Here is an 18676-nt window from a genome sequence, read left to right as displayed (position 1 = left end):
GACCAGCAAAAGACAGAGTAATACAATGACTGTAAATAAGAGACTAGGAGTTGATTTTCACATGTAGCCTTTTGGTAAAGGACATCTCGTTTGGGTGATTCCTACAAGCCAAGACAAACTGTGATCATAGAAATTCAGAAATATTGAGTTAGGCAGCTGGCTTGTGTAACACCCTAGGTAAATACTCCCCCAAATTCAAAAACCTCATTGAGGTGAAGAACTGAAACTCTGGCCCATGTAAAAAAGAGCTGTGAGTGCTCAAAAAGACGCAAGGTCTCCCGGGACAAAGTGAGTTGATGATAGTGAGTATTTCACACTGTTGACACGCCAGCACATATGCTGGGTAGGAAGCCCCTCAGGGGGAGTGCTTGGCATGGCTTGCTCCAGAGGAGTCCGACTCAGAAGCACCTGAGAAATGTGTTTCCTTGGAGAGGAGAGAGGCATGAGGGTTACTGAGTACAAGAAGGTGTTTCAGGAGAAACAGATCCGGGAGAGTCAGGTCATTTTGTTGTTTCATCCATCAATACTTAACATGAATGAAGAGTTACAGAATAGAGCCAGCCTTTCCAAGATGTACTATTCCGTCATCTTTAGCCAAGCCTATCAGTTTATTGGGCTGGTGACATCCAGAATGATCCCATTCATTGCCTTGATGTAGAACCTAGTGTCGCAGATGGTTCTGGGAAGCTGGCGTAGCAGATATTTGTACAGTGAAGTGACCACTAAACCACTACTTAAGTCCAGTCCCCGGTCTTCTTTATCTGCTTGGTAGTCCAGGAACATTTCTTTAAAAGCCAGAAGATCCGTAAATGTTAGCCGCATGCCGAATGTGTCCTCAGCCGCTTGATGTCGGTGATGCTGTGAAGTTACTGTGAAAGCAGCCATGCTGAATCCAGGGGTCCGCTCCACCAGCGAGTCTTCAATACGCTTCTTTACCAAAGAAATATATCCGTGAGAAACAGGTGTGTAGGCTGGGTGTGATGGCTCATGCCTGTAAGTCCAGCACTTTGGGAGGGGAGGCAGGAGGATCCTTGAGACCATATACGGAGACTAGCAGCATAGTGAGATGACCTCTCTCTAAAAAAAAAAAAAAAAAAAATGTAGGCAGCCCTGGTGGAGGCACAGGCAGTCCAAGCTACTCAGGATTGCTTGAGACCAAGAGTTTGAAGCTGCAGAGGCTGCAGTGAGCTGTGATCGCACTGCTGCACTCCACCTGGGCGAAGGAGGGAGACATTGTCTCCGGGGGGAAAAAAAAACAAACGTGTGTAGGGGAGTTTATTCTCTTCCACGTTTTTTGTGTCTTCCTGTGTCTTCCAACTCCTGGTAGTACTTGTCCATAAAATTTCTCTGTAATAACTGAAACTCATCATCTAGGAGCATGTCCTCAAAATATCCAGGTACAACATCAAATTCTGCATCAGAGAACACCACGAAGTTGCCTATCTTAGGCGCTCATCGTGGCCGCCCCGCCTTCGCCAGCGGGCGGTCCCGCCCCGCCCCGCCCCGGCTGGCCTCGCTCCACACGCGACCCGGCCTCGCTCCACGCCCGGCCTCACTCCCTGCCCAGCCTCGCTCCACGCCCGACCCGGCCTCGCTCCACGCCCGGCCTCGCTCCACGCCCGGAGCTGCGGGTCGGCGGGCGGCGCAGAGGAGACGGCTCAGCTGCGGCCCGGGGTGCATGTTGTCAGTTCGGGTCCTCCGAGGAGCGGACACCGACATGGGACTATGCGTGCTCGACACGTGTTAGGGAAATGCTTATGGAGAATAAAGGAAAAGGTGCAGCCACCGACAGGGAGAGCGACAGCACGATGCAGGTCTGTCCCCTGTGGGAGGAGGGAGGGCAGGAAGGGTCGGGTGGGAACCGCCCCAGACTGCGACGCAGGTCCGAGAAAGTCTGGGGCAGGAGGCGGGTTCCCCGAATCGAGGCTGCCTCGTTGGGAAACGTCGCGCAGGGCGGCCGGCCTGGCGGGAGGGACGTGCGGCCCTGGCGTCCGCAGACCCGGCGCTCCCGCCCGCAACCCGCCTCCCGCGGCGGGTTTTCCCCGAAGACACCCGAGCGGCACGTGCCGCGGCTGCTTCAGGGAGGAAAGGGGGTCAGAGAAAGGGCCAGAGTCTACCACAAGCGGCCACATCAGGTGTGGAATGGAATGTGCAGGAGACGCAGTGGTGGAAAGAAATTACAAGGGTAGCCCAAGACTAAAACTTGAGCAATCTTGACTAATAAAATGGGGAGTTTATACTGAACAATCTTTCAAACAAGTTTAATTTTTAAATAGAAGGATAATGCCTCACATTGTCTTGCAGAAGAATACTGCAGAAATTTACAACATTGATTTCAGGTAGGAGGAGACTGCAGTTCTAGGTTCATGTTTAGAGCTCAGGTCCTGGAGAAGGGAATTTAAATTACCCATTCCAGAGCCAGAGTGAAAGTCGTGAAACTGAAGGACGTTGCTTACAGTGAGCTCAGAGAGGGGAAAGTTATCAAAATATCCTTACATGAATTACTTTTGTACAGCTTAAGTCAAGTTTTAAGTGTGCCATTTTAAGAAAGATTTTTTAAAATCGTTTCTGAAAAATACAACTTTAAAGGTCCATTTATATTATGAAATCAATTTGTCAGCCAATATATAAAAATTTCCAAAAAAGAAAATGTCCTTGGAGAATGTGTTTAACTATGAGAAATTATTACGTGTTGAGGAATCTTATTTCCTATCCTATTTTTAAAAATTGTGTATTGAATTTATTGAATTATTTTTTAAATCAACAAAACATTTTTACCTCTAATACATAAGGTCCAATTTTCTTTCAGAATTTTTCCTAAAGTGAAACACACAAGGAAAATGATATTTTAACACAGTTTAAAATAATTAAATGACAGTTTACAAATATATTAATTTCTATTTCATTCCTTCTCTTGAAGATGATAATGGCACAAACAGACCCATACGAGCAGGTTGGCCAGAGCAACTTCATAACTGAATTGCAAGGCAGCCTGATGGTAAATATAGCACCTTAATAAAATAAATCATTATCAACTAATGCCCCTAAAGTGCACATGAGGTATATGGAATATTAAAAGAAGTTGAGAAATAGAACTGAGTGACCCTTTGTTGCTGATTTTCCTGAGCACCCACCCGCGCCACATGTTCACACACTCGGCACACGGACGCTTCCCGCCCAGCTCATCCCTGGCCCTTTCTGCTTGGTTCTTCCACCTCTTTTTACTTTTCTTCATGTTTCCCTTTTCTCATTTCTTCTATTCTCATTCTGATCTTACATGGTCTCTCGAGTAATACAGACCCATAGAACTATGTTTTTCTTTATGAAGAAAGACCTCATTGAGGCACTTTTTTTATACAAATGCATTCACTTTGGAAGTCTTACCTAATAAATGTAAAATTTATTTGCCAATCTCAGCTGAAATTATGAAATATGGCAGTTAAAACAAACACCGAAAAGACTTGAGGATTACAATGAGGTCAGTATGCTGGAGAAGCTGATGACGAGGGTCGACTGGCCAAACTCCAGACCAAACATTCGGGGTCTAAGGCAAATAATCTTCGTCTGGTTTTGGAATGCAGTTTTCAACAGCTGAAAGGAATATTGAGGCACCATGTGAAGCTACAGCAGCTTTGTTTGTTGGTATAGGGTTGAGACACTTAGAAAAATCTTTCTTACTTCCTAGAAAATCAAATCTAGCACTTTCACCTGCAGAGAGGGTTTCAGGAATAGTTGAAGTGAATTTCTTGTTTGAATAACGGGAACCTGATATCTCATTCCCTGGTTCATGTGAGAGGAGCACTAAAAGCCCATTCAATATTCGGAGACTGTTGGCCATAGCCACAAAGGGTGATTGCATTAATATTGCAAGCATTACTGTGCTTTGAGACGATTGCTGAAATTGCTTTAAAAGTTCTCATGCTTAAACCAAAATGATTTTTAGGCTCTCTTCCTCTTAGTTCAGCTGAACTGTCTGATTAAAAATGTCAGTTCCAAGTCTCTGGCATAGAATAAATAGGACATTACAGGTCTGAGAATAGCCTCACATTCCTGGTGCCACATGCTTTCATTTGGCTGCCACATAGTCCATATTGTATGACCTTTTCATTGTAGGTGAATCACCAGTTTACTTGTAAGGTCAGGGCTGAAGATAGTTACATGCCTTATTTTTTTTCCCTTCTTTGGAATTTCACTATTCTGTATGATTAAAAATAATGCATTTTTTGGGGGGGGCTGAAAGATGGCGGAGTGGTGGTGACCTCCTGGATTCATGCTCCCAGAGAGGAAGGCATGGATCTCAGTCTGCCACAGCGCTAGATGATCGTGCCCCCACCAGAACAGCGGTGTGAATCCATGGAGACTCAGTGGGACACAGAGAGCAAGAAAAGACTGAGGTGAATGGAAAATCTTATTGGGAAAATCTGGAGAGTGCAGGATGGACAACAGAGAGGGGAGCGTGGGACGGCTGTACCTGCCTCACCAGCGAGTGAGGGGGGTTCAGCCACACAGGAAAGTGGCCTGTTCCCGCACTGACCCCCACTCCCACTCAATTAGGGATCTGCCTGAAGCTGGTGTGGAATCACCGCAGGAGACACGGGGCTCTGTGGAGAGAAGACAATAGCGGGGGGCATTTTGAACCCTGGAGCCCTGTGGGCGGACTGCAACCCACGGGAGAGGGTTCATGCTGGGCTCCAGTGACAGACACCTGGGGGACGCCGAACTGTCTCCTTTTCGCAGGCAGCTGGGCTCCCGCAATACTGGCTCTCCCAGCCCTTGCCAGACCCTGAACATTCGCCCCCCGCGCTGGCGACCGGCACGTGGGCAGCCATCATTGTCGGGGTCCCCAGCCTAGCTCTGCGGAGCGACTGTGAACTGGGGCACTCCATCCCCTGGTCCGTGGTCCCCCACTAGGAGCTCCGCCTTTGCGTGAACACTGAGCACTTCTCCGGTCGCAAGGGAGCGGAGTGGGGACCTTGCGGACACTAGGGCAGGGGGACCGTCGCCCCCAGGAGCCGCAGCAGCCGGGGCGCTGGGCAGACGCGGCCACCCCCTCTCCCAGCCGCTGTCCTTCGAGCAGAGAGAGGCAGAAACCACCTCGGGAGAGGAAGAGGCAAGGACAAAGTCGCTTTCCATCTGCAATGAGAACAGCCCAGGGACGGGACTTTCAAACCGGGTTTCGGGCCAAATTAATTCTCTGGGGCTGGACCCAACAGGAGCAGCCCCCCAGCTGAGGCAGCAAAATCCTGAACAACACGTGAAGGGCTCCCCCTAGTGACAGAGGAGGCGGCTCACCTGGGCTGCTGCACAGCCCAAGATCAGCGCGCATGGCGTGCCTCTGTCCAGCCTAAAGCTGAAAGAAGGGACCTAAGGATTTATCCAGATGGGAAGGGCTCAGCGAAAGAACTCTGGGAGTTCAAAGAATCAAGCTGAAACCTCGCCTTCGAAGAGGATTACTAATTCTCCACCAATTGTCACAAATCAAACGTGAAATAGCAATATGTCCCAGGAAGAATTCCAATCATGGATCATAAGCTGAATCTTATGCAAAAAAAAAATGGATAACCAACACAAAGATACCATAAAAAAGATCCAGGACTTGGAAGAAAAATTCACTAAAGAAATAGAAATATTGAAGAAAATCAAACTGAACCCCTGGAAATGAAGAATTTATTTAGGGAGCTACAAAACACAGTGGAAAGTCTCAAGAGCAGGGTAGATCAAACAGAAGAAAGGATCTCAGAGATCGAAGATATCACTTTCCAATTAAATAGGTCAGTCACAGAGATGGGGCAAAGAAATAAGAGAAATGACCACAGCCCACAAGAAATGTGAGATTATGTGAAGAAGCCTAATGTGAGAGTTATCAGCATTCCTGAGGGTGAAGAAGACAATAAGCAAAGGCTGGATAAGCTATTTGAAGACATAATTGAGGAAAATTTCCCAGGTCTTGCCAAAACTCTAGATACACAGGTTCAAGAAGCTCAAAGAACCCCTGGAAGATTCATATCAAACAAGAAGACACCATGTCATGCAGTTATTAGATAGACAAAAATTTCCACTAAAGAGGCCATTCTATGAGCTGAAAGGAAGAAGAAACAAGTTACATACAAGGGAAAAGTCATCTGAATTACACCAGATTTCTCAGCGGAAACCGTACAAGCAAGAAGAGACTGGGGCCCCATTCTCACTCTTCTGGAACAAAAAAATGCCCAGCCTAGGCTCTTATTCCCAGCTAAGCTCAGCTTTACATATGAAGGTGAAATTAAGACATTCTCAGATAAACAAAATCGCAGAGAATTCACCAAGACAAGACCAGCTCTCCAAGAAATTCTCAAAACAGGGCTTCACATGGACCAGCACAAGAAAGACCTACAAATATAAAACTAAGCAGGAGAAGAAAACAACCTAGTTATCACAATGGCTCAAATGAGAAAACAGAATAATGAAATTCAAGCCAACATGAAGAACACAAATCAGTCTCACTTATCAATTCTCTCAATAAATGTGAATGGATTGAATTCCCCTCTCAAGAGACATAGGCTGGCCCAATGGTTAAAAAAATACAAGCCAAGTATCTGCTGTCTTCAGGAAACCCATCTAACCTGCAAAGATGCATTTAGACTGAAAATAAAAGGGTGGAAATCAATATTTCATGCAAATGGAAGTCAAAAGAAAGCAGGTGTCGCTGTTTTAATCTCCGATAACTTAGTTTTTAAATCAATAAAAGTAATGAAAGACAAAGATGGTTACTGTATACTGGTGAAGGGTACAATTCAACAAGAAGACATAACTGTACTTAATATATATGCACCCAACTTAGGTGCACCCAGATTCATAAAGCAAACCCTACTTGCTTTGGACAAAATGATAGACAAGAGCACTGTGATAGTGATGTATCCAAACAATGGATAAACAAGCATCACATGTACTCACCAGAAAATTGGTTTCCCTGACCATCACCTAAATGCGCATTGGGGAAGGGTACCAATTAGATATCAGATTGAGATGGGGAGTGGGGGGAAGGGTTGGGTGTATGCCTACATGATGAGTGCATTGTGCACCAGCTGGGGAATGATCATGCTTGAGGGTGCAGACTCGGGGAGGTGGGGGGTGGGGGGAGAGGATGGAGGTATGACTATATGGTGAGTGCCAGGCAAACTGTCTGGTGAATGGACACGCTTGGGGGTCTGACTCGGGGGGATGGGCAGGACATGGACATTGTATATAGCCTGAACTTATGTACCCCCATGATGAGCTGAAATAAAAAAAAATAAAAAAAGAAAAAAATAAAAAAAAAAGAAAAATGAAAGGCAAGAAGGAACTCCAGGGAGGAGAAAATGCAAAAGAAAGTCACAGCGCAAGCCAACTAAAATGTAGCACAATACGGTGAGCACACTGGGAAGAGAATATGTTGAAGCTTATTTCTTGAAGACAAAGAAGTCGTGGCATTGGAACCACAAAGAAAGAAATTAATCAGAGTAGACCCCTGTATGCTGCAGTGAAACCTATTTTCAGCTTGTGTCTTTCAAAAATCAACCTATGCATAAAGCACACACGACTATTTAAATATCAGAATGCATGGTATCAATTACAATAATTTCAAGTACAGGTAGAAGGAGGAGAAGAGGAAGGGCAGAAGGTAAAGAACCAAAAGGTACCGTTGAAAGTGGATGAAACAAGAAAGATAAATTTACAAATAGTATGAAAGTTATAAAACTGGGAAGATGATAATCTCTGTGGGAAGGTTATTCCAGCCCTACAAGCCCAACATGTGAATACCTGGACATTTCAGCTTCCGGAAAAAATAGCTCCCGCCTCAAACAAAATGCCCTCTGGTTCTGGTCATTCAAAGCCCTCCTTCAGCACCAGTTCCTACCTTATGTTCCTAATGTCACTTCTTCCTATTTTAAAGATGCAGCTGTTGTCTCGATCTCTCCATGGGGAAATATTTGCTGATTTTGTTCTATGTTTTAGATTTCACTTGTGCATAAACTACAGAAACTGTTGCATTTTGTGACAAAACAGGAAGTTTTCTGATATGAATGTGAAGCTATTGCTGTGTCAGTGAATTTCCACTGTAGCCATCGTGCCTAGATAAATACACCAAGAAAGACGAATTGTTGTTTGGACCTCATTAAGATTGCAATTTGTTCTTGTTGTTGTTAGATTTAGTTAAACAAATTTCTTGAGGTTGTGGTTGCTGTAAGAAGGGTCTGCTTCTGTATTAAGACATCTCTTCATACTCGTCTTAAACATTTTGTGAGTCAACAGTGTCCTTAAGCACAGAAGAAGCCTTCTGTTTGGCGAAGAAATTCTAGTGTGTGGCATCCTTGGAGAAGTATGACACGCAAAGTGGACTCCAGACTTGGGATACTGCAAATCCAACAACCTCTAGAGAAGATTTTGAGAAAGTAAATGGCTAAACTGTTTGCACCTGCAACTCCATACCAGAGGAAAACCTCAGTCATCTCAAAGAGAACTATTTATAAAAGAGCAAAGAAAGTAGGCTCATGTTCATAAATATTCCTGTGAAAGTTTTGTTCTTGTAATATTGGCTAAAAATGTTTTAACTCAGTTAATTGCCAAATCATGAGCCCTTTAGTCATAAAATCTTTATTGCCAGCTACTTTTTATCATGTGCCTCAAGCTTCTAAATTTCATGTTTTTGCTGGAAAGAGCAAACTTCCTCTGACTTTGCTTTTTTGAATCTGTATACACCAAAGTAAAACAAACATTTAATGCTAAAAAAATAAAATAAAATAAAATAACGCATTTTTTCTCCAGTTGAGCATTTTTTTGAAGATCAAGATCTACAAATCAAGATGACTCAAAATATCTTAAGTATTAACCAACCAAGTACAATATCTTTTTGAAAATTTGATAAGCCAACACACCCAGCTAAAGAAAAACAAGAAGTAAAATGTGTTTAAAGATCACTAAGATTGTTCAGTTACGTTTTTTAAATTTACTTTAGCCAGGAAAAAAAGAAAAAAACAAATGGACTAGAGAAAACTTAATACTAGTAGATTCTGGTTCCTTCTCATGCAAGCAGAATAAATTGAAATTATTGAATGGAAAGAGAAGGAAATCAATGGAAATCTTGTTGAAAACCCATTTGGAAATAAAAACTTCACAGGAAATGGACTGTTATGATGTTTACAAGTTACTTATATTTTCAATTCTGTAATAACTGTGATCTCAATTCAGGCTGTTCTTAATGTTCATTTTAGTTCTTCTTGCTGTTTCTTTCCCACAGACTGAAATGGCAGATGGATGAATCCTGACCTCTTGTTTTCCTTCCCACTCCACATTCAATCTAGCAGCAAGTCCTGTTTTCTCTAGTTTAAAACAGATTCTGAACTCTACTCCCCACCTCCATTGTCAACACTCTTCTGCAAACATCATTTCTAGCCTGGATGCCTGTGGCACCTCCTGACTGCTCTCCCGACTCTCACTGTCCCCTACAGTCCTGTCTCTACACGGCAGCCATATTCAAAACTGTTCAAATCGCGATCCTCGTTGAAACTCTTCAGCCATACACGCAGGATGAAAGCTCTATCATCCATACAGCGTCTCACGAGTCCCCACCCATGTGGTCCCTGCTCACCTCTCTGATCTCATCACCTGCCATACCAGTGCACCTCCTCCCTTACTTTTCTGCAAGTGAGCTGCCCTCTGAGTTGCTCTGGATATTTCAGACTAGTCACCACCTCACAGCATTCACTTACACTTTCCCTTGTGCCCAGATCTTTATATGCCTTACTCCTCATGATTAGGGTTTAAACTTACATGCCACTTTCTCAGAGTCCTCCCCGCAGCACTCACTATCCCTTTATTCTGCTTTCCTTTCTTTTCTGACAATTATTACTGCCTATACTATCTGCTGTTTTGCTATCTGTCTCTCCCGCTAGAATGCAAATGCCATGATAGGCAGAGACGTTGTCTTAGCTGTACTGACAACAACTAGAGAAAGACCACGAATAGAGTAGTGAGTATTCAGTACATATTAATTCAATGAGAGAATGAATGAAGGAGGACAAATAGCTTTAATTTTTTATATATTTTTAACCACTGAAATGGCATTTCTTTACTTATGAATTTTCAAAATCTTTATTTCAAAATCATCACCAGAAAAATAGTAACATGTCAAGTGGTGTAATTTTTAATGCAAAGCACATGAATATCATAAGGGTGAAAATAAATAAAATAACTCAGAATTTCTGCACCGATGGAGACAATTTCTTAACCCACACATTCCTGCTTGCTGCGGCCTGAAAAATCAGACACTGCAGACTGTCCAGCAATCTAGCCATGCACACTTTTTTCTTCTTTCCTTTTCCTTATAAAGTCACTAAGCATTTCTGATATGAGGTTTAGTTGTTGTACTCTTGTTATTATTGTTCTTATTAGAGACTTTGGTTTGATTGCACACATAAAAAGTTAATCTGAAGGAAACTTTCAGAAACTTTTAAATGTTGCTAAATCTTTTAGTTCTCATTGTCCACATAAGCAGTATAATAGAGTGATGAGGCACACACACATACTGAAGACAGATTGCCTAGGTTTGACACCTCATTCAAATTACTTGCTAAATGATCATTTTATAATTTTTTCATTTATGTAGTGTGAATAGTAATGATAATAATAATATGTGCCTACATGGATTCCTCGTGGGGTTTCTGTGAAGGCTGGTTAATAAATATAAAGCACTTAGAACAATTATTGGCACAATAGCATTAAAAATGTTACTTTTGAGTTGCTTATTGTATCAACTTATCTACATAGAAAATATTACTGTGTTCCCAGAGAAAAAAGGACTTGATATTAATGGCTACATCAGAGGATTCGGGTTTGAGAAAGTTGGCTTCTGTTGCCTATAAGGGATCATATATCCATTGTCTCAATTTCCACAAATCCCATTAAGGCTGCAAAAGTGTTGTGCCCTCAAGACATCGTCATACTTTCCAGGGAGTGTATAGCTCTGGAGTGAAGAGTGACAACGCTTTTGTTTTCTGGTAGAGTGGAGTAGGGTTGATGCTTTATAGAAAGCCTGAGCACTTTGACTGAACAATTTCACTGAATTGATTTGCTATTTCAGTCAAACAACTTGTCAATTGGTAAAAATTGCAGCAAACTATTATGTTCACAGTCAGTACCTCTGTCACCCCATCCTTTGTTTCTTTTGGCTTATACATGCAGATTTTATGACAATCAATGTAAATAGACAGAGAGTATCTGAGGAAATAAATGAAATTGTCATGAGAATGAGGAGAAAACAAAAGAGGACAGAAAGAGATAAGACATGCATTATTCTTAAGTTTTAAATTAATTATCAAATATGACACTGGCTATCTGTTTTAGGGATTTTAAGACATTAGTTTGTTGATTTGGGAATTATTAGGATCTGATAATAGAAATTTTATTCCAAAATAATGTGACATTAGTGAAAAAGTGAGGGTGTATGCCTGCATGCACACGTTTGTGTGTGTGACGGGGACATTTATGAACAAGGGCTAAGATCCTGGATAAGCAGGCGGAATGAAGGTTGGAGCTCTGTGAATTGGTTGAGTTATCTAATTCAAGTGGTGTTAATGATGAATACAGGTATATAACTCTTACTTCATGAGCTTGAGTATGCAAGAAAGGGCATAGTCATTTTTCTTTTTTATTATTTCTTTAAGTCTGACTTAATGTAACCTCATATCTGCTCCGGGAGATAGAATAATCTTAGCCATTATTAGTACTCCTACCCATGCCCTTGCCCAAGGATGTGCAAAGATCCCAAACATCTTTATAAAGAAAGATGTTAAAGTCATTTCTATCTCTGGTCTTTACTTGCTCAAGCCCACATGTTCCTTAAAGTCCAGTGGCTCCCCAAATTACTCCTTGTTTAGGCTTAAATAGATCAATTATCAGAGAAGATATTGGAAAAGTCATTAAAATTTACCATTGGAAAAGGCATAAAGATCATATGGCTTCATTCATTTCAGGTTTAATCTGTAGGGACCGTCCCTGGGCAAGAATTGGCTTGAGCCCAGAGTCAGTGAAGCTGGACGTGCTTCTTGGGTCCAAAGGTCAATAGGTCCAGAACACTCCTTGACACCAGAAGTCAATAGGGCCGGATGTGGCCTATTGACTGCTGAATGCTCCCTGGAGCTAAAGGTGAATGGCCTATTGAACAGACAAACTCTTCCCTATGGAAAATAGCCAAGGGCCTTAGGTCCTGCACACAAGCCAAGGCATGTCTCATTGTCCTGCACGGCCATAATGAAGTCCAAAGGTTAACATGCAAATGTCTACCTTCCTTGAGCAATTTCCATAAGAAATGGAATATATCACCTCAGGACTCTAAAGATAGTCATGTACCAGAAAGTAGCTGCTGGACAAAAGGAGTATAAAAATAAGGCGCTGCAGTCTTGTACCATCTTTGTGTGTCTGTGTGTTTCTGTGTTCATCCCCCATTCTGTAATCGGGTCGCTACATAATCCATAATGAACAAATAATTCCAGTGTTATTTAAACTAATCTAGGCTAGAGAAAATAGAAAATTTCTAAGTTATTTTTATAAGTTTAAGATAATTTAATACCAGAATGCAGCAAAGATAGTAAAAACAAAAATCTATAGGACAAAAATCACATATGAAGATAGACTGGAAATAGAAGTAAATTGAGTTCAGCAATATATAAAAAGAATAATAATCTGTTGTGGGGAGCGCGGACGCCATTACAAGATGGCGCCGATTTCCGGTGGCCTGGCTGAGGTAAACAAGTGTGGCGCATGCGTAGTACATCTGTAGGTCTGTTACATAAGTATGCATATGAGGTTTTCTGACTCGGCCTATTGGTGACCGCTTGTGATTGACTTTGACCTATCTCTGTTACTTCCTGTTTCCCTGAGGGTATATTACTGTGTGAAAGCTTGTGCTCAGGGTCTTCTGCATCTTGAAGCTTAGAGGGATCCCCAATAAAGCACTGTAGAAGAACTCCTGTTGCCGCGTCTTCCTTGCTGGCGAGGCGGGCGCGACAAGTGGTGCCGAAACCCGGGAACTGTACCACCAGGGCACCAGCGGAGACGACCTCTTGTGAGGTGAGTTCAGAACTACAGTGTGGGACGGCCAATTTCCCCGCCCCCAAGAGAGACATGGGCAACATACCACTACGCCGGTTTCTGTGGCCTCTGAAAACTCTGCTTGCTGAAAATAAAATCCATGTTGACGATCATGACCTAAAGAGATTGTTGAGGGAGGTGGACCGGGTGTCCCCTTGGTTCCTAGCTTCCGGCTCGCTCACAATACCATCTTGGAGGAAGGTGGGTCATGATCTAAGCGAGGCGTCAGATTTAAGGCCTGGCGTCTTGATACTTCATAGGTTAGTTATGGATTGCCTAAAGTGCGATCCGCAGGGTTCGCGGAGCGCGGCAGAACAGCTTGCGGAAGTGCAGTCTCAGCTCTCAGAAGGAGGGAGAGGGGGAGGAGTTGCAACGGTTAAGGACGATCAGTCATGTCAGGTAGAGAACCGGCGAACGGGTGACGACCCGCTGTTGCCAGAATTTGCAGATTTGCATTTGTCCGAGGCGGAAGGTGAATCGTCCGCCTCGGAGGGGGAAGAAGCTACCCCCTCTTTTCAGCAGTTGAGAAAGGAAATACGGGGACTTAAAAAACAGGATGTGGTCCAGCTGAGAAGGCAGGCCCCGCCCAGGCTCGATATAGAGACCTGGCCTCCCCCGTATTCCCTGCCCCCACCTACAGCACCCCTCGTTGGGCCCGCACCGGGGGGTGGAGCGTCTCTCCTCCCCCCAGAAGCGCGGAGAGAGCTAGGATTTGCTTTCCCTGTGTATGTGGACAACAATAATCAGAGATATTGGCAACCTGTGGACCATAAGCAATTAAAGGAATTTGCAGAGGCGGTCCGCAACTGGGGGCATAGCGCAGCCTACACTTTAGTACTGCTGGAGAGGCTTGCCGCTAGTGCCCTAACGCCCACGGATTGGCAGCAGGTGGTGCGCGCGGCGCTAACCACGGGCCAATATCTAGACTGGAAGTCCATGTATCATGACGGGTGTGCCGCGCAGGCCCGTGCGAATGCAGCCCAGGGAGGCGGCAGAGCAGCGTGGACTTTTGACATGCTCACCGGACAGGGACAGTGGGCCAATAATCAAACGGCCTACCCGGAGGAGGTGTATGTCCAGGTAAATCAGATAGCCATTAAGGCTTGGAAGTGTTTGCCCAAACGGGGGGAGGTGCGTGGCAATCTGACAAAAATTGTCCAGGCTCCGGCAGAGCCGTTTTCGGATTTTGTGGCTCGCATGATGGATGCCGCAGGAAAGATTTTTGAGGACGTAGACACGGCCTTGCCGTTGGTTGAGCAACTGGTTTTTGAGCAGGCCACTTCGGAATGTCGGAATGCTATTACGCCATGGAAAAGTAAAGGATTAAATGCATGGCTGAAGGCTTGCAGGGAGATTGGGGGTCCTCTGACTAATCAAGGCCTGGCGGCCGCGGTCATAGCAACACAAGCCCAGCAACAACGCTGTTGCTACAACTGCGGCAAGCCCGGTCACTTGAGAAGACAGTGCCGAGCGCCAAGTAAGGTGAAGCAATCATCTTCACAGCCGGGGGTTTGCCCCGTGTGCCAGAAAGGTCGGCACTGGGCCGCAGAGTGCCGATCCGTTAAAGACAAGGAAGGCCGGCCCATCTCCCGAGGGCCTAGCGGCAGCATGGTTGCACTGCCAAAAAACGGGAGGCGGGGCCCACGACCCCAGGGCCCGCAAACATATGGGGCGATGCTGGCGCAGGACAGCCCCCAGGGGCCCCCGGGCCAGTCTCTGCTGACCCCGGGGACTCGTCCCTCCTTGAATCCGGCGCTACCGGGGGGGAACCTAGGAGGGCCACCCCCGGTTCCGCAGGATTGGACCTCCGTGCCACCACCCTCACAGTTTTGACACCTGGGTTAGGATGTCAACCTATCCCTTCAGACTTTAAAGGACCTCTGCCCAATCATACTGTGGGATTAGTGCTTGGGAGGTCATCGGCTACCTTAAAAGGGCTGATTGTCCACCCGGGGGTTATAGACTCAGACTTCCAGGGGCCAATAAAGGTCATGTGCTCATCACCTCGGGGAATTATCTCCATCCACCCCGGAGACCGATTTGCTCAGCTTCTGCTCCTCCCTAGCCTTCACGCTTGGTTCCCCAGCAAGCAGGAGCCACGTGGTAGTAAGGCGTTCGGGTCGTCCGGAGGCACTTGTACCTTTCTGTCTTTGGATTTAAACACCCGTCCGACCCTTGTATTGACTGTTCAGGGAATAAAATTTGAGGGTTTGCTGGATACGGGAGCAGACACTAGTATCATATCTGAGCGGTGGTGGCCTAAAGGCTGGCCGCTCACCCGCTCAGAGGCAACTTTACAGGGCCTGGGTTACGCTTCGGCCCCAGCCGTGAGTGCCCGAACTCTGTCTTGGAGTGATCTTGAAGGCGGTAGGGGTAGTTTTAAGCCTTTTGTTCTCCCCTTACCAGTGAATCTCTGGGGCAGAGACGTCCTGAGACAGTTAAACCTTAAGTTAACAAATGAGTATTCTGCTCAGAGCCAAGACATGATGAGTACCATGGGATGGGTCCCGGGTAAGGGCTTAGGAAAGAATTTGCAAGGCAGGTCAACACCACTTATGCCTACTCCCAATCCCGGTAGACAGGGGCTGGGTTTTTCCTAGGGGCCGCTGACACTGCCTTGCCCATTCCCTGGGTTTCGGAGGACCCGGTGTGGGTGTCTCAGTGGCCATTACCCTCCGACAAACTGCTTGCAGCCCGTGAGTTGGTACAGGAACAGCTCACTCTTGGGCACCTTGAACCCTCTCACTCTCCTTGGAACACCCCTATTTTTGTGATTAAGAAAAGGTCAGGAAAGTGGCGCTTACTGCAGGACCTAAGGGCAGTCAACGCCCAGATGCGCCTAATGGGGCCTGTCCAGCGAGGGTTGCCCCTTCTTTCTGCCTTGCCCAAGCATTGGAATCTGATCATTTTGGATATTAAAGACTGTTTTTTCTCTATTCCCCTTCACTCATCTGACAAAATTAGATTTGCATTTACACTCCCTTCCATGAACCATGAGCAGCCTGATGAAAGGTACCACTGGCGGGTCCTGCCTCAGGGCATGGCTAACAGTCCCACTCTATGCCAGATTTACGTGAGCGCGGCTCTCCAGCCTGTTCGACAGAGGTACCCTAAGGTAAGAATCATCCATTACATGGATGACATTCTACTATGCCATCGGGATGCCCAGTTGTTGCTTCAGGTCTTTGCCTTCCTTCACACTCAGTTAAAGGAAAGGGGGCTGTCCATAGCTCCCGATAAAGTGCAGGAAGGGGCGGTGGGCTCATTTCTTGGCAGTAGCATCCTTCCCGATAAAATTGTACCTCAAAGGCTGTCCATTCGAAGGGATGCTTTGAAAACTTTAAATGATTTCCAGCGGTTATTAGGAGACATCAATTGGCTTCGGCCTTTTTTGGGCCTTACCACTTCTGAACTAAAACCTTTATTTCAGATTCTTGAGGGAGACCCTCATATCACATCCCCTAGAACCTTGACTCCAGAAGCCCTAGAGGTCTTACATAGGGTTGAAGAAGCCATTAAGAATGCGCACCTAGTACGCATTCGTCACCAGGACCCTTTTCTTCTATGTCTGCTCCCCTCTCCTACCCTTCCTACAGCAGTGCTCTGGCAGGATGGTCCCCTTCTCTGGGTACATCCTCAAGCCTCTCCGGGAAAGGTGATTGGTCACTACCCGACCTGTGTAGCTGACCTCGCATTAAAGGGCCTTCACATGGCTCTCTCCCACTTCGGGCGCTACCCAGAGAGCCTCATCTGTCCATACACTTCTAACCAGATAGACACCTTATGTGCCACTCTTGATGCATGGGCAGTGCTGCGGTGCGCTTTCCCAGGAGGCATTGACAATCATTACCCCAAACATCCCCTATTACAATTTGCTATGAGAAATGACCTCATTTTCCCGAAGGTGACTTCGGCACACCCACTGCCTAATGCCCTGGATGTCTATACTGATGGCTCTAAAACAGGCATTGGGAGTTATGTTGTCCGGGACCAGGTGTTTACTAAGCAATTCCCTTACGCCTCCCCTCAGCTGGTGGAGTGTGCAATAGTTGGCCTGGTTCTCAGCACCATCACCGATCCCATTAATATCATCTCAGACTCTTGCTATGTGGTTAACGCGGTGAAGGTTTTGGAAACTTCCCCTTGTATCCTCCCTAGAAGTACAGTTTTCTCCTTATTCACGGACCTCAGGAACATCATCCTGAGTAGGACCAGCCCATTCTCTATTCACCACATCAGAGCACACTCTCTCTTGCCTGGACCCATGGCGGCGGGAAATGCAATGGCAGACCGGGCCACCCGCGCTCTTTGGGTGGCCGATAATCTTGCTGCCGCCAGAGATTTTCATACACTCTACCATGTGCCAGCTGAGACCTTGCGTCTCCGATTTCACATCTCGCGCGCCGAGGCGCGTGAGATTGTCTTGCAGTGCCACACTTGTGCTCCTTTTCGCAATGTCGCGCATACGGGAGTAAATCCCAGGGGTCTGCGACCATTACAATTGTGGCAAATGGACGTCACTCATATTCCCTCTCTGGGAAAAACTCAGTTTGTTCATGTCTCCATAGATACCTGTTCTGGTGTCCTCCACGCCACGCCACTAACGGGGGAAAAAGCCAGTCATGTCATCATCCATTGCTTGGAGGCTTGGGCTGCCTGGGGCAAGCCAAGTACTATTAAAACAGACAATGGCCCCGCTTATACCTCCAGAGTTTTCCAACAATTTTGTGCTCGCCTCGGAGTCAAACACCTCACTGGCCTCCCCTACAATCCTCAGGCACAAGGCATTGTGGAGCGTGCCCATGGCACGCTCAAGGCTTATCTACAAAAACAGAAAGGGGGAGATGCCCTGGAGGCCATACAGAGGTCCCCTAAAGGTACCATTTCCCTTGCCCTTTTTACCTTAAATTTTTTGACTTTGGATGTGTCCGGCCGCTCTGCGGCAGAGAGACACACGTCCCCCCCGGTGGCTCGCCGTGAGGCAGTAAAATGGAAGGACGTCTTAACGAGCCAGTGGAGAGGCCCGGATCCGGTTATAGCCAGGTCCAGGGGAGCTGTTTGTGTTTTCCCGCAGGATCACGAGGACCCTATTTGGGTTCCGACGCGCTTGACCCGCTCGGTGCACACCACGGCTGAGGAGGACGAGCGTCCGGCGGGCCAGGATGGCGTCACTGCAGATGCTGATGCTGGCGGGAGTCCTAACGACGGCGACGGCGGTACCGGAAGCGCGTTGGGCCCTGATGGATGTCTTCCCTCTGCCGATGCCCATCCGGCATGACGCCACAGTTTTTCCCCACTTTTTTACCACCAACGAGTCTCTAGAACTACCTTTCCTCCCGTTTGATATCCCTGTGGAGGCGCCCTCGGCCACGATGCTGTATCGGCAGCGACGCGACTTTGGCATCACCGCAGCCATAGTTGCCGCCGCGGCGACGGCTGCAGTTGCGCTCACCACTTCGGTGCAGACGGCCACCGCCTTGAACAACTTATCGTCGGGGGTGGCGACCGCCCTGGCGACCCAATCAAACGTCAACGCTCAGCTGAAAGGAGGCATCATGATTCTCAACCA

At 46.2% G+C, this 18676-nt stretch overlaps 1 pseudogene; it reads right to left on the bottom strand.

Moving 5' to 3' along the window:
* Nucleotides 1–661: 661 nt before the first annotated feature.
* LOC123648195 lies at nt 662–1719 on the bottom strand (annotated as a pseudogene).
* Nucleotides 1720–18676: the final 16957 nt, after the last annotated feature.

This window comes from Lemur catta, chromosome 12, assembly GCF_020740605.2.
Source record: "Lemur catta isolate mLemCat1 chromosome 12, mLemCat1.pri, whole genome shotgun sequence".
In the NCBI taxonomy this organism is placed as follows: Eukaryota; Metazoa; Chordata; class Mammalia; order Primates; family Lemuridae; genus Lemur; species Lemur catta.
This window is presented reverse-complemented; position numbering and strand designations above follow the sequence as displayed.